Source organism: Rhinopithecus bieti, unplaced genomic scaffold (assembly GCF_001698545.2).
Source record: "Rhinopithecus bieti isolate Rb0 unplaced genomic scaffold, ASM169854v2 scaffold_7398, whole genome shotgun sequence".
NCBI classification, from domain to species: Eukaryota; Metazoa; Chordata; class Mammalia; order Primates; family Cercopithecidae; genus Rhinopithecus; species Rhinopithecus bieti.
Genome location: NW_016805783.1, coordinates 1,813,974 through 1,830,605, shown reverse-complemented (window position 1 = coordinate 1,830,605; position 16,632 = coordinate 1,813,974).

The following is a 16,632-nucleotide window of genomic DNA, read 5'->3' as shown; positions in this document are numbered from 1 at the left end:
AGAAAGGCATATATAAAAATTATGTAGGAGGCCAGGCGCGGTGGCTCAAGCTTGTAGTCCCAGCAGTTTGGGAGACCGAGATGGGCGGATCACGAGGTCAGGAGATCGAGACCATCCTGGCTAACATGGTGAAACCCCATCTCTACTAAAAATACAAAAAATTAGCCAGGCGTGGTGGCGGGCGCCTGTAGTCCCAGTTACTCGGGAGGCTGAGGCAGGAGAATGGCGTGAACCTGAGGCAGGAGAATGGCGTGAACCCGGGAGGCGGAGCTTGCAGTGAGCTGAGATCCAGCCACTGCACCCCAGCCTGGGCGACAGAGCGAGACTCTGTCTCAAAAAAAAAAAAAAATGTGTATATATATATATTGTTGATATAGTATCAGAGCCTCCGTCTTCACGTGGCCTCTGATGAAGGCCTCTAGAGTGAGGTCCCTTAGGGGATGTCAAAGGTCGTTCAAGAGAGCAGAAGCCACAAGGCAACGTAAAGCCTCAGTGATATCCAAAAGAAGATATTACTCCTTATATCATGGTGGGTGTACACCTTGTGATATTATTTGTAATATCTAAAAGAGGATATTAGGAGGAATGTCTCCCTTAGATATTACAAATCGTATTTTCAAAGGATGTCAACCCCTTTGATATTGCAAAAATACCTCTCTTAGAAATTACAAATAACATCATCACAGTGTGTACCCCTGCTGTGATATTAGGAGACATATCTCCCTTATATATCACGAATAATATCATTACAGTGTGTACATACACTGTGATGTTAGTAGTAATATCTTCCTTAGATATTATGAATAATGTCATTACAGGCTCTACACCCACTGTGATATTAGGAGTAATATTTCCCTTAGATATTACGAAAAAGTCAGAAAGACCAACGACCAGATTCCTTATGAATGAAGAAACGATAAAAGGCGGCACTGAAACTGGCCCAATAGTCTGAAAGACAGTTCTTTTACATAAACGTAGAAACTGACCCTTCTGGTCTTAATGCCTGAAATTTTACGTTGGTTTTATCTGAGTTCCTTCCTCAGGAAAGGACCCCAGCCTTCTCAAAAACTATCAAAGAACTGAAACTCACCAGATCACCACAAGCAGACCATGAGATGCCAGACCCCTCATCATTGTGATTTCTTCCTTAGGCCTCTCAAGTTCCCATTTTCCTACACATTTTTACATTGCTTCCTTGCTATATTAACTCCTAATTTTAGTTGTCCAGGGAGATAGAGTTGAGACTGGTCTCCATCTTCTTAGCTGCAGCACCTGATTAAAGCCTTCTTCCTTGGCAAGAGGTAACGCCTAGAGCCTCAGCAGCCACTTTGAACTCTGGGGTGATCTTTGAGTTAATCATTGTCTCAGTGATTGGCTTTCTTTGGGGTAAGCAGCAGGACCTAGACTGAACTCCTGATGTTTTGGTAATCATCATGCATTTCAAATTGTGTTCTTGCTCTTTTAAACTAGTTGAGAATTTTTCATGGAAGTTGTTCTTCACTTTAAAAATATTTTCTATAACATCATTAGCTTTTATGGAAATTTATTTCTTCTCGAGTTTGTTACAGAAGTGTAGTCCTCAGTAATGAGATTTCACTGTGTTGCTTCTTATGACAGACATGTTAGAACAGCCTACAGCAGCACATTCACTTTCAGACCAACCTAACTTGCACCCACCATGCTCAAGGGGGCGGAGAACAGTGCTTCTCTGGAGGAAATGAGACACCTCTGAATTCCCTGTGGACATGCCCAGGAAACTCCAACAAGGGTGGCAGATTCCTGGACCTTGTGTTGAAACAACAATAATCCAAAAACTGTGTGACATTGACCATCTCAATTATTTCCTTTTTCCTTTCACAAACTGGGTAGTGTTTCCAAACTATATAAACAAATGAGTGCCGTGGTTTGAATATTCCCTGCAAAACTCATGTTGAAATTTAACTGCCGTTGTAAGAGTACTAAGAGGTAAGACCTTTAAGAGGCGATTAGGTCATGAGGGTGTCTGCCCTCATGAATGGATTAATTGCTGTTCTTACAAGAGTGGGTTCATTATCTTGGGAGTTCAGCCACCTTCCTCTCTCTGTCTCATGTACTTCTTTGCCAAGTGATACCTTCCACCATGTTATGATGCAGCAAGAAGGCCCTCACAAGATGCAGTCCCTTGATCTTGGACTTCTGAGCCTCCAGAATTATAAGCCAAATAAACCTCAATTTTCTGTAAATATCCTAGTCTGTAGTGTTCTGTTATAGCAGCAGCAAATGGACAAATAAGTAAGTATGAAGCTTCTCAAGGTTAAGTCACTAAGGCCTTTGAGATCATTTGAGTCTAAAAACTGCTGAAATGAAACTTAGCTTCTAGCTGCCTATTTAAGTTTCATATGAAGTCACTTAGGGTTAGGATTAGGTTTGCATGTAAAATAAAAAATGGCTCATGCCAGAGACAAACTTATTTCTTCTAATGTATAGGTGTGATTGTGAGGAGTGCAGGCCAGCTCCTTGATGACAGGGACCAAGAAACCTATTTCATTGTTTGCTGTGCCTAGCATCCATTCTGTAGATCACTCCATTGTTCAAGTGGCTGCTGAGGCTGTAGCCATTACCTTCTCATTTTGGTCATAAGAAGATGGAAGGTAGGAAGAAATTACACATCCCACCCTTTAAGGATACCTCCTGGAAATTACACATACCACGTCTGCTCACATCCTGTGGACCAGAAGAAATCACAACATAGTATATCTAGCTGCAAATGAGGCTGGAAAATACCATCATTATTCCCTATAGCCACGGGGTCAGCTAAATATTAAAAATTACGTTGCTAAAGAAGAGTAAAACAGAACAGATATTGAAGATAACAAGCAGTCTCTGACGCAGGATCTAAGAATAATTATTCCCTTTCCTGATACCCTGAGCAGTAAGACCAAGCTCAAAGTTCACCTCCACATTGACAGCCAGCCATTAGAGAAGGTAAATGCACTTCATAAACTAGGGAAATGAGAATTAATGAATCTCAGGGTTCTCCCTCTCTCTTTTTTTTTTATTTTTAAATTTTTTTAGAGGTGGTGTCTTAATCTGTTGCCCAGGCCGAAGTCCTGTGGTGAGATCTCGGCTCACTGCAACCTTCGCCTCTGGGTTTCAAGCGAATCTCTTGCCTGAGCCTCCTGAGTAGTTAGGATTACAGGTGTGCACACCCACACCTGGCTAATTTTTGTATTTTTAGTAAAGACCGGGTTTCACCATGTTGGCCAGGCTGGTATCGAACTCCCGACCTCAAGTAATCTGGCTGCCTTGGCCTCCCAAAATGCTGGGATTACAGGGGAGTACAGGCGGGAGCCACTACGCCCGGTCTCTTATTCCCTTTTTAAAAACCTGCTTCACTCATACTAAGAGTGCTCTTGAAAGCTACAGAGAAATAAATCTTCCTTTCAGTGAATTGAGAAGGCCTTGGTTATTTTCCCTTCATTCACAAGATTTGTTTTTTTTTTTTTTGAGACGGGATTTTGCTCTGTTGCCCAGACTGGAGTGGAGTGGGACAATCATAGCTCACTGCAGCCTTGACATCTGGACTCAAGCAGTCCTCCTGCCTCAGCGTCCGCAGTAGCTGGAATGACAGGCACAGTCCACAACCCCTGGCTAATTTTTAATGTTTATTTTGTTGTCGTTGTTGTAGAGACAGGGTCTCACCATGTTGCCAATGCTAGTCTGAAACTCCTGGGCTCAAGCGATCCTCCCACCTCAGCCTCCCAAAGTGCTGGGATTACAGGCATGAGTCATCATGCCTGGCCTACTTCACAAGATTTAAGACATTATCTCAGACTTTCAATGTCTCCTGGACCTTGGCCACAGCCTCCTATTGGTTTCCTTGTCTCTGCTCTGTCCCCACTCCAAACCATCGCCTACCCTGCTGCTGGAGTTACTGGATCTGCCTGTGTAGACTGCTTCTTTGGCTCCTAGAGGATAAAGGATTACTTCCTTAGACTACATATGAGACCTGCCACGGTGGGCCCTGGCCTCCTTTCACCCCCGCCCCTGCCTACTGCTCACTGTTCCCTGGTCAGGCCTGTGCTTGTGCACATTGCCTCCACTGTCTGGAATGTGTGTCTCTTTAGGTTGAGACTATGCTGTTTCTCTCTGAAAAACTGATTCTATTCCTCCCCCATCCCAAGAAAGAACTGGGAATTGGTCCCTCTGGTGTGTTTCCATTACATATTCTTTGTAGAGTCATGCCGTAATGATGTCTTCACAGATCTCTTGTCCTGATCACTCTGTAAGCTCCTAAGAGGCAAAGAACATCATGTCTTACCAAGTTACCTACATACCAGGGGCTGCCTGGCTCGTGATACGAACAGAACAGAATGAAGAAGAGGCTCAGCAAAAGCCAGTGGCCGGCCGGGCGCAGTGGCTCTTGTCTGCCATCTCAGCACTTTGGGAGGCCGAGGCAGGTGGATCACCTGAGGTCAGGAGTTCGAGACCAGCCTGGTTAGCATGATGAAACCTCATCTCTAGGAAAAATACAAAAATTAAACAGGCATGGTGGTGGGTGCCTGTAATCCCAGCTACTCGGGAGACTGAGGCAAGAGAATTGCTTGAACCCAGAAGGCAGAGGTTGCAGTGAGCCAATATCTCACCACTATACTCCAGCCTTGGCGACAAGAGGAAACTCCGTGTCAAAGAAAAAAAAAAAAAAAAGCTTGCGGTCAGATGAATGGAAGCAAATTCATGAAAATGTTTCCTTCAACCTGAGAAAGCTGATTAATAAAAGAAAAACATGTAAAATAAAGCAAAATGTTTCTGTCTGATAATGCTCAGAATCGTATTTTCTTTTCTTTACTCTTCTTTTTTTTGAGACAGAGTTTCGCTCCTATCACCTAGGCTGGTGTGCAATGGTGCGATCTCAGCTCACTGCCACCTCCACATCCTGGGTTCAAGCAATTCTCCTGCCTCAGCCTCCTAAGTGGCTGGGTGGGTGCCCACCACCACGCCTGGCTAATTTTTGTAGTTTTAGTAGAGACGGCGTTTTGCCATGTTGGCTAGGCTGGTTTCAAACTCCTGACCTCACGTGATCCACTCCCCTTGGCCTCCAAAAATGCTGTGATTACAGGCTTGAACCACTGCGCTCTGCCCATATTTGCTTTTCTTAACTACGTTGCACTAAATACCTGTTATAGTCAATAGATTGAGTTGAAGTCTTAAGAGACACATCAAACATTCACTTATTCACTCAGAGGGGCCAGATTCAGTGCCAGACCTCTAGTGAGGAGGCCACTACAGTAACCTGGGGGAGAAAAGCGCGTGGCTCAGCCACTGGAAACAACAAAGAAGACCACGATTATTAGAATTTTTATTATTGATTTAGAAACAGGGTCTTGCTATGTTGCCTGTGCTGGAGTGCAGTGGTGATTCACAGGCATGATCATAGCTCTCTGAGCCTCAAACTCCTGGGCCCAAGCCGTCCTCCAGCCTCAGCCTCTCAAGTAGCTGGGACCACAGGTACATGCCACTATGCCTGGCTTAAAAGGCCACAGCGTTTTAGAGCTATCTTCTAGCGGCACATTTGCAGTTTTACCTTTAGTAAAAGTGCCACATTCTTCTTCATTCTAGACTACTGCATTCTGCGCCATCAGTATAAACATTTATTTCCCTGAATAAGATGAAGTCAGAGATCTACTGCCTTAATAATGGACAGACAGTGGAACAGAGCATGAAATAGCTCTTTGTCCTGAAAGAAAATTGACACTATACGGCCCAATATTGTTTTAAGAAACTCACCATGGGCATGGCTCATTTAATATTCAAAGGACTTTATAAGATGGGAACAATCAGCGCCCTCTTTTTATAGATGGGCAGAAACCTGTCAACAGGTTCGAAAGGTGGGGCAAGTGGCAGATGAAAACTCAAAACGCCAGGTGGCGCTCCCAACAGAGACTCTTAATTAACTATTCCAGCTATGCAGGCAATTTCTAGGGCCTACGCCTTCTCTTATCTTTTATTTTGTATGATGCAGAGGTCTCACTATGTTGCGCGCAGGCTGGAGTGCAGTGGGCTATTCATAGGCACCATCCATAGCCCATTACAGCCGTTGAACTCGTGGGCTCCCAGGCAATCCTCGCCGCTCAGCTCTCTTCCCCAAAAGTAGGGCTAGAACTACAGGCCAGCCAGCCAGGCACACCCCAATCTTCGGCCTATCCTTTTTGAGAGCAGGGTTCCACTTTGTCAGCCGAGGCTGGAGTGCAGGCCAGCAATCCAGCCTCACTGAAGCCTGCGACGCTTCCCAGGGCTGCAGGTGATTCTCCCCACTTCAGCCTCGCTGGTAGGCTGGGACCAGCAAGGCCGTTGCCCCATTGCCGCAGCTACATTTTTTGTATTTTTTCCACAGGGAGGGGTCTGCACCTATGTTGCGCCAAGGTTGGTGCTCTAACTCTTGGGCTCAAGTGATCCATTCACCTTGGCCTTCCCCCCAAGAGTGCTGGGATTGCAGGCAGTGAGCCACTGTGCCAGGCTTGCCTTCTGTTTATCTTGATCCTTGAGCAATATTTAATGATTTTAGTTAATGTCACGTTTCTAGAATTTTGTCATATCGCTACAGGAAATATTACTCCCCCGTACTCTTCTTTTCCAAGATTCTGAATCCACTATTTTCACTTGTTTTATTCTTCCGGAAAACTCACATCAGCCCTTGTAAAGTTCAAGAAGCCAAAATAAAATTCTGTTGGACTCTGCAGTTGTATTAAAACTCAAGGTTACTGTGGGAAGAATGGACATTTCAATCTTCTCATCTAGAAGTGTGATCTCTTTTCAGCATTGTTCTGAGGGTGGGAGGGAACGGGGTCTGGTTCTGTCACCCAGGCTGGAGTGCTGTTGTGTGATCTCGGCTCATTGCAGCCTCAGCCTCCTGGGCTCAAGCAATCCTCTCACCTCAGTCTCTGAATTAGCTGGAATTACAGGCGGCACTACCATGCCTGACTAATTTTTTAATCTGTTTGTAGAGATGGGGTCTCATTTTGTTGCCCAGGTAATGGTTGATCTCCTGAGCTAGTGCTGTATAAAACACACTGAGGAAACACTGTGTTGTATAAATCTAGATCAGAATAAAGATTAAATGTCAGATAATCTCAAAATCTCAAATGGGCCTTTTTTTTTTTTTTTTTTTTTTTTTTTTTTTTTTTTTTGAGGTGGAGTCTTGCTCTGTTGCCCAGGCTGGAGTGCAGTGGCGTGATCTCTGCTAACTGCAAGCTCCACCTCCCGGGTTCATGCCATTCTCCTGCCTCAGCCTCCCGAGTAGCTGGAACTACAGACGCCCGCCACCTCACCCAGCTAATTTTTTGTATTTTTAGTAGAGACGGGGTTTCACTATGTTAGCCAGGATGGTCTCGATCTCCTGACCTCGTGATATGCCAGCCTGGGCCTCCCAAAGAGCTGGGATTAGAGATGTGAGCCACTGCACCCGGGGAATTAGTAATTATTTTTAACAATCCGTATGTAATGATGATTGCATCAATTACTGAAATAATTAAAGGAAAAGTAGAGTTTTTGCAGTAATTACTGAAGCAACTCTGTTTGGATAGAGCTGCCTTTTGTGGCCTTTAAGTCTTTATCTTTCCAATTTTTTTAAATGGATACAGGGAGGGGAATATCAGACACCGGGGCTTGCCAGGGGGTGAGGGGCTAGGGGAGGGATAACGTTAGGAGAAATACCTAAGGTAGGTGACGGGTTGACGGGTGCAGCAAACCACCAGGGCATATGTATACCTTTGTAACAAAACTGCATGTTTTACACACGTAACCCAGAACTTAAAGCAGAATAATAATAATAGTAATAAAAGATCCTGAATAATTTCTTCTTAAAAGTCTAATTCTGCAGTAGGAACAAAAGAGATCTTCAAATTAAATCTTCTCTTTAACAATCCAAATTCCCAAAAGATGTGTGATATTAATCCTAAGGATTCTAGTCTATTGTTACCATGAAACATTTTCACCATGTTGCTAGAAAAGACCAGTCCATGTCAGTTCCCTTCTGTTCCCGCTGGTGGAGTCATGAGCATCGTCCTACGATTCTTTGAAGGTAAAGCATGTGTCTTACCCAGCTTTGTATCTCCAGCCCAGCCTTGTCCATGGCACAGTCAGATGCTGAAAATATTTGTTGGATGAATAATCTCAGTCCTCCCAAAATAATCATAATGGAAATTTGCTATATAATGTTGGCATTATAAGAGCTGATGCAGTTTCTACCACTGCTTCCTGAGAACAGGTTTGAAATAATTAAATTATGCCAACTAATTATGCCCACCTTATTTTCCAAAGTTCGTATCAAATAGGCAGGAAGAGTTTTACAATTAACACGACAATTGCCTATAAGAAGACATGTGCCTGGTTTATATAATATTTGCTTTAAAGTGTCCTTCAAAAATAAAAAAATGAAAAGGAATTTCAGAGACTGAATCTCAGAAGGCTGAATTTGTAAAACCTGGCAAGTAACAAGCCTTTTCTAAATCTCAATTTAGTTGGAGGAATAGTTTAGAAAATATTCAAGAGTGCCAACTACACAAGATAAATTGTAGTAAACTTCATTAGTTTCAGAATTGTGAATTTTCAGAGTCTTGGTGTATGTAGTCCAATCTAATTACAAGAATAGAACACAAACACAAAAATCAAATGTTTTCTCACTATCTGCCCTTAAGGCCACACCTCCTTGTCTGCATGTAACCCAGGGATGATGATGGGTGAATAATTAACTGCTGTTTACTTGTGCTAATGAAGAGCAGTCACATAAATAATATAGGCTCTTAGACTCCAGGTCAGTATTCCCATCCTGGTCACCCCAGTGCCAGGTACCAGACAACTAGGGACGCAACCGGTATGTCCCAGAGCTTGAGAAATTATTTAAGCAAGTGAATCCTAAATTGGCTTACCCTGTCTTGCCTGTGGAAACCACAACACAGACTCGTGGCCATGCTTTCTCCTCACCTCTCTGCCTCTTGATGAATCCCAGCGCTTCCTTGTGGCATTGCATGGTGTGGCATGCTCCCACTCTTGGAAACTGTGAGTTACAAACTATTTATTCCAAGGCAGACATCTTCTAATCTGTTAGCTTCACCATATGCTATAGCTTGAATGTGTCCCTCACAGTTCCTGTGCTGGAAACTTGATCCTTTGTGGGAGTGTTGGGAGTTGGAGCCTAATGGGAGGTGTTTGGGTCATGGGGGCAGGGCCCTCATAAACAGATTAATGCTGTTACCTTGGGAGTGGATTTGCCCCGTCTTGCTTTCTCTTTGCCCTTTCACCATGTGATGATGCCTTCCACCATGGGATGACATAGCAAGAAGGCCCTCACCAGATACTGGCATCCTTATCTTGGACTTCCCAGCCTCCAGACATGTGAGATACAAACTTCCATTTATTATATATTACCTGGTCTGTGGTATTCTGTTCTAGCAGCCCAGAATGGACTAAGACATGATACGTGAATAAGAATAAACCCGACATTTTAAAAAACAGCCTGTTAGAACAATTCAAGGGACCAGAAGTTTGCATTATGTTGCAAGACAACAATTTCAAACGGTGAACTGATGGCAAAGTTCTTTACCATCTTAAGCTGAAAATGACTTCCTGGTACATTTCAATAATTCTCAGACTCCAAGGCAATAGAGAATGAATCTATTCATCTTTTTCAAGCAATGAACTATCAGATATCTGAATGCATTTATTACTGTCTTTCCTCAGATACCTTTACAAGAAGCACACACATCAATCTATGGATTTCTTTGACCATTTTTTCCACTCTTATTCCTACAGTAATTAGCACTTTGCAAGTCACTTTGACTTCAATTACTCAGTGGATTGTGTGTTTTCTTCCAACATTCTCAGTTTTCTCTAGGATTATTTATTTGTTCATTCATTCATAGATCAATTAAGCAGACCCTCAGCAGTCACACAGCCTTCACTGGTTTATCAGAGTCTTTCTTTTTTTTTTTTGTGAGTGGGAGTCTTACTCTGTCCCCCCAGGCTGGAGTGCAGTGGTGTGATCTCGGCTCACTGCAAGCTCTGCCTCGCAGGTTCACGCCATTCTCCTGCCTCAGCCTCCAGGGTAGCTGGGACTACAGGTGCCTGCCACCCCACCCGGCTAATTTTTTTGTATTTTTAGTAGAGATGGGATTTCACCGTGTTAGCCAGGATGGTCTCCATCTCCTGACCTGGTGATCCGCCTACCTGTGCCTCCGAAAGTGCTGGGATTACAGGCATCAGCCACCACAACCTGCCATCAGTGTCTTTCTTAAAATGTGGTGTAGGCCGGGCATGGAGACTCACACGTGTAAGCGCAGCACTTTGGGAGGCCAAGGCGGGTGGATCAGTTGAGGCCGGGAGTTTGAGACCAGCCTGGCCAACATGGTGAAACCTGGCCTGTACTAAAAATACAAAAAAATAAAATTGACTGGGTATGGTGGTGTATGCCTGTAATCCCAGCTACTCCGGACACTGAGGCAGGAGAATCGCTCGAACCTGGGGGGTGGAGTTTGCAGTGAACGCAGATGCAACCACTGCACTCCAGCCTGGGAGACAGAGTGAGACTCCATCTGAAAAAACAATAAAATAAAATGTGGATTTACTGTTACTGGCTTACCACACATGGCTTCCCTGGCACGATTCCCTCCCTGATCTAGAGAGTGGGTATGTTCTATTGCTTGGTATGCCGTTGATCAACATGTCTGGGTCCTTCTAAATCAATCACCATGGAAAGCATTGTATCCTATAACTAAGTAATTCTACAGTCGCTTTTTGTTTTTTTTTTGAGTCGGATTTTTGCTCTTGGTGCCCAGGCTGGAGTCCAATGGTGCAATCTTGTCTCACCTCAATCTTACCCTTTCAGGTTCAAGCGATTCTCCTGCCTCAGCCTCCCAAGTAGCTGGGATTACAGGTGTCGCCACCACGCCCAGCTAATTTTGTACTTTTAGTAGAGATGGGTTTCTCCATGTTGGTCAAACTGGTCTCTAACTCCTGACCTCAGGTGATCTCCCTGCCTTAGCCTCCCAAAGTGCTGGGATTACAGGCATGAGCCACAGCGCCTGGCCACTACCGTAGCTTTTTGGATTTTTAGTTACGTATGTAAAATTCACCATTGTTAAGTATATGGGCCTCATTACAACATCCTTCTTTCCTTTTACTTAAAAAAAAATTTAAAACTCAAGAACGAAAAAAAGTTTTTTTTGTCTTGTTCTGTTGCCTAGGCTGGAGTGTAAGGGTGCCATCATGGCTTAGTGCAGTTTTGACCACCAAGGCTCGAGTGACTCTACCACCTCAGCCTCCTGAGTAGCTGGAACTACAGATGTGTGCCACCATGCACAGCTAATTAAAAAAAAATTTTTTTGTAGACACAGGGTGCAGTGATGTTGCCCAGGCTGATCTTGAACTCCTGGGCTCCTGCCTCAGCCTCCCAAAGTGCTGGGTTTACAGGTGTGAGATAATACATGTTAACTGTAGAAAAATGATCAGATAAATATAAAAGAACTAGTTCTCTATATTCTTATTCCTAAGATCTAATATTTTGGTATACATTATTTCATACATTTTCCTCTGCGTAAAGCTCTAGTTTTTTTTAATGGATAAAATTATACACACAAATGTTTAACAACTTGCTTTTCTCAATTATCAATATATCTTGGATAGTCTACAGCCATACTTAAGAATGAATTACAATTATTAGCAGAGTTCCTTGAGGGCAGGGACTATCTTTTTTTTTTTTTTTTTTTTTTTCTGAGACAGAGTCTGGGTCTGTCACCCAGGCTGGTGTGCAGTGGTGCGATCTTGGCTCACTGCATGGTTCACTGCAAGCTCCACCTCCTAGGTTCACACCATTCTCCTGCCTCAGCTTCCTGAGTAGCTGGGACTACAGGCACATGCCACCATGCCCGGCTAATATATATATATGTATATATATATTTGTATTTTTAGTAGAGACGGGGTTTCACTGTGTTCACCAGGATGGTCCTGATCTCCTGACCTCGTGATCTTCCCGCCTTAGCCCCCCGAAGTGCTAGGATTACAGGCGTGAGCCACCGTGCCTGGCCTTAGGGCAGGGACTATCTTAAGTACAGTCATGTACCACATGATGTTTCAGTCAACAATGGACTGCATATATGACAGTTATCCCATAAGATTGTAGTGGAGCTGAAAAGTTCCTGTTGCCTAGGGATATCAATGTATATATATATTTGTATTTTTAGTAGAGACGGGGTTTCACTGTGTTCACCAGGATGGTCCTGATCTCCTGACCTCGTGATCTTCCCGCCTTAGCCCCCCGAAGTGCTAGGATTACAGGCGTGAGCCACCGTGCCTGGCCTTAGGGCAGGGACTATCTTAAGTACAGTCATGTACCACATGGTGTTTCAGTCAACAATGGACTGCATATATGACAGTTATCCCATAAGATTGTAGTGGAGCTGAAAAGTTCCTGTTGCCTAGGGATATCAGAGTCATCATGACATCTTAGTGTAACATGTTACTCATGTTTGTGGCGATGCTGGTATAAACACACCTACTGCACTGCCAGTCACATAAAAGTATAACACACACAATTATGTACAGTTCATAATACTTGATAATGAGAATACACAACTATGTTACTGATTTATGCATATACTATATGATTCTTTTTTAAGACAGAGTCGCACTCTATCGTGCAGGCTGGAGTGCAGTGGTGCTATCTATCTTGGCTCACTGCAACCTCTGCCTCCTGGGTTCAAGTGATTCTCCTACCTCAGCCTCCTGAGTAGCTGGGATTACAGGTGTGCTCCACCAGGCCTGATTTTGTATTTTTAGTAGAGTTGTGGTTTCAGCATATTGGCCAGGCTGGTCTTGAAATCCTGACCTCAAGTGATCTGCCTACCTCGGCCTCCCAAAGTGCTGGGATTACAGATGCGAGCCAGTGCAACCAGCCTATTTTTTTTTTTTTTTAATAAAAAAAAAAAAAGTAAGCCATTCAAATTTAGCAGTGGTGGGCTGTATACTAACTTTAGTGACACTAAATGTTAATATGTTCTGATAACCCACTGCCACTGGACCAATCTATACTATAATTTTTGTCATTACAGTGTACTCCTACTTATATATATATAAAAAGTTAATTGTAAAACAGCCTCAGGCTGGTCCTTCAGGAGGTATCCAAAAGAGGCCATCGTTATCATAGGAGGTGACAGCTCCATGCCTGTTATCGCCCCTGAAGACCTTCCAGTGGGACAAGATGTGGAGGTGGAAGACACTGATATTGATGATCCTGACCCTTTGTAGGCCTAGGCTAATGTGTGTGTTTATGTCTTGGTTTTTAACAAAAAAGTATTAAAGAGTTAAAAAAATTAATAGAAAAAAGCTTATAAAGATATAAAGAAAATCTTTTTGTACAGCTATATAATGTGTTTGTGTTGTAAGTGAAGTGTTATTACAAAAGAGTAAAACATTTTAAAAGTTTAAACTTGTTTTTTTGAGACTGAGTCTCGCTCTGTCTCCAGGCTGGAGTGTAGTGGCGTGATCCCAGTTCACTGCAACCTCTGCCTCCTGGGTTCAAGTGATTCTCCTGCCTCAGCTTCCTGAGTAGCTGGGACTACAGGTGCCGGCCACCATGCCCGGCTAATTTTTTTGTATTTTTAATAGCGTCGGGGTTTCACCACGTTGGCCAGGATGGTCTCCATCTCTTGACCTCGTGATCTGCCCGCCTTGGCCTCCCAAAGTGCTGGGACTACAGGTGTGAGCCACCACGCCTGGCCCCAGTTTAAATGTTTATAAAGTAAAAATGTTAGAGTAAGCTAAGGTTAGTTTATTATTGAAGAAAAAAATTTTAATTAGTGTAGCTTAAGTGTGTAGTGCTTATAAAGACTGCAGTAGTGTACACTAATGTCCTAGATCTTCACATTCACTCACCACTTACTCACTGACTCACCCAGAGCAATTTCCAGTCTTGCAAGCTCTATTTATTTATGGTAAGTACTCTATACAAGCATATCTTTAAAAAAAATCTTTTATACTATATTTTTAGTGTACTTTTCTATGTTTGGATACACAAATACTTGTCATTGTGTTTTAATTGTGCACAGTAGGCCATACAGTGACATGCTGTACAGGTTTGTAGACCAGGAAGAATGGGTTATGCCACATAGCTTAGATGTGTAGGAGGCTGTAGGTGTGTGGGTCTGTAGGTGTGTACCATCTAGGTTTGTGTAAGTTCACTCTATGATGTTCCTACAATGAAGAAATCACCTAACATGCATTTCTCAGAAACTATCCTCATCATTAAGCAACATGACTGAATTTATGAAACACAACACATAGGTGATTCAATTGTTAAATGACTATCTTGTAATGATTCCTCTGAGACTACAGGTTACACATTTCAACCAATAATGGGACAACTTTTCCTTTAAATTTCCATAGAACTCTTAGATGGATGGTGTGATTCATTTACATCACTAATTATAGCTAACATTATTCTGTGTTCGTATTCACTATTTACTTTAATAATTTGGTCCCAATTATTTTAAAAAAGCAAGTTGGAAGACAGTCTCATATTTGACACAGTAAATGGAAGAACAATAGTTAATTGATTCTACTGTTGTTTCCACTCATCCATATGAACAGCCCAGTCGGCTCCCAATAGTGTCTCCCTGCCAGGTTGCATTAATAATGCAAATTAATATAAGTAGTAGTTGATTATATTCCATTTATGAGTACTATGCTTGGTTATGCCTGCATACAGAAAAATTCCAGTTTGGATTACAGATTCTTTTCTCACAATTTTTTCAAGGTTATTGTGTTATCTAAAATAAATTATTGATTTAATGTCTCTTACCACATTCAAGATTTCACTTACATCTCCAGCTATGCTTCTGGTCCCTATCTAGACTTAAGAAGTAAACATAAAGTAAAGTTAAGAAGTAAACATAAAGTAAAAAGATGTGAGCAAAACACCATGCATTTGTCTGTTTTTGTTAGTGATTTCGAAAAGCCTTACTTCAAATTACAATTTTATACCATTCTTAACCCCTAATAGTTTGTAATCCAAGTTACAACATAGCTCAGTAATTTTGCCTGATGAGCCAAAGGCAGTTAAAACCAAATTCTTTTATGGTTTTAATATGTAAACTGATTGTTCACAAAATTTTCATCGTTTCATATACTTATCTTGCAAAGTTTAAATCACTGAAATAACATGGAAAATATATCATTAATTTTCAGTCTGAGTGTGAAAAACTACACTACTATGGACAAATGGACTTTTGCAATAAACAGAATCAAGACAGTGAACAATGCCTTCTTGTGCCAGGAAAAAAATGCAAGTCTTTGCATGTTAAAATACGAGGATGTTTTGTGTCCTATTTACATTCATATTTAGCTATCATTATATATTTAAGGTATGGGCATTATACTGTACTAGTATCATTCTATTGGCTTAACAAAAGGTTTTATTTTAAAAGTTCTCCTAGTCAATGTACTTTTTAAAATATACTTTATTTATTTATTTATTGAGACGGAGTCTCACTCTGTCACCCAGGCTGGAGTGCAGTGGCACAGTCTCAACTCACTGCAACCTCTGCTTCTCAGTTTAAAGTGATTCTCATGTCTCAGCCTCCCGAGCAGCTGGGATTACAGGCACATGCCACCATGTCTGGCTAATTTTTGTATTTTTTGTTAGAGACGGGTTTTGCCATGTTGGCCAGGCTGGTCTCGAACTCCTGACCTCAGGTGATCCACACGCCTCGGCCTCCCAAAGTGTTGGGATTATAGACGTGAGCCACCACATCCGGTCGACTTAGTTTTTTAGAACAGTTTGTATTTATAGAAAAAGAGAAGACAGCATCAAGTTCCCATATTTATCCTCTCCTAGTTTCTCCTGTTATTAACATCTTATGTTAGTATGGTTCATTTGTTACAGTTCATGTGATACATTATTAACTAAAGTTCATGGTTTAGTCAGATTTCCTTAGTTTTCACCTAATGTTCTTTTTCTGCTCCAGCATCCTGTCTGGTTACCACATTATACTTGTCACGTCCTCTTCAGCTCCTCCTGGGTGTGGCAGTTTCCCTGATTTTCCATGTTTTGATGACCCTGAAAGTTTTAAGGAGCACCATCAAGTGTTTCATAGGATGCCCCTCCGAATTTGTCTCATTTCTCATGATTAGACTAAGGTTATGGGTTATGGAAGGATGGCCAGCCCAATGAAATTTTCTTAAGACAAATTTGATATGTATGGAGATGAAAACACACCTAGATTTCACCAAACTATTGTCATGGACATAAACTTAAGTATCATTTTTAGTACTATGTCTCTGCTGTATAATTAGAGGCAGAAAAGAATATGATTTTCAAAAGGTTAGCTTTAAAAAAACTGAGAGGTAGAGGCCGGGCGCAGTGGCTCATGCTTGTAATCCCAGCACTTTGGGAGACCGAGGTGGGCGGATCACGAGGTCAAGAGATCAAGACCGTTCTGGCCAACATGGTGAAACCCGGTCTCTACTGAAAGTATGAAAATTAGCCAGGCATGGTGGCGGGAGCCTGTAGTCCCAGCTACTCAGGAGGCTGAGGCAGGAGAATTGCTTGAACCCGGGAGGCAGAGGTTGCAGTGAGCTGAGATCGCGCCACTACACTCCAGC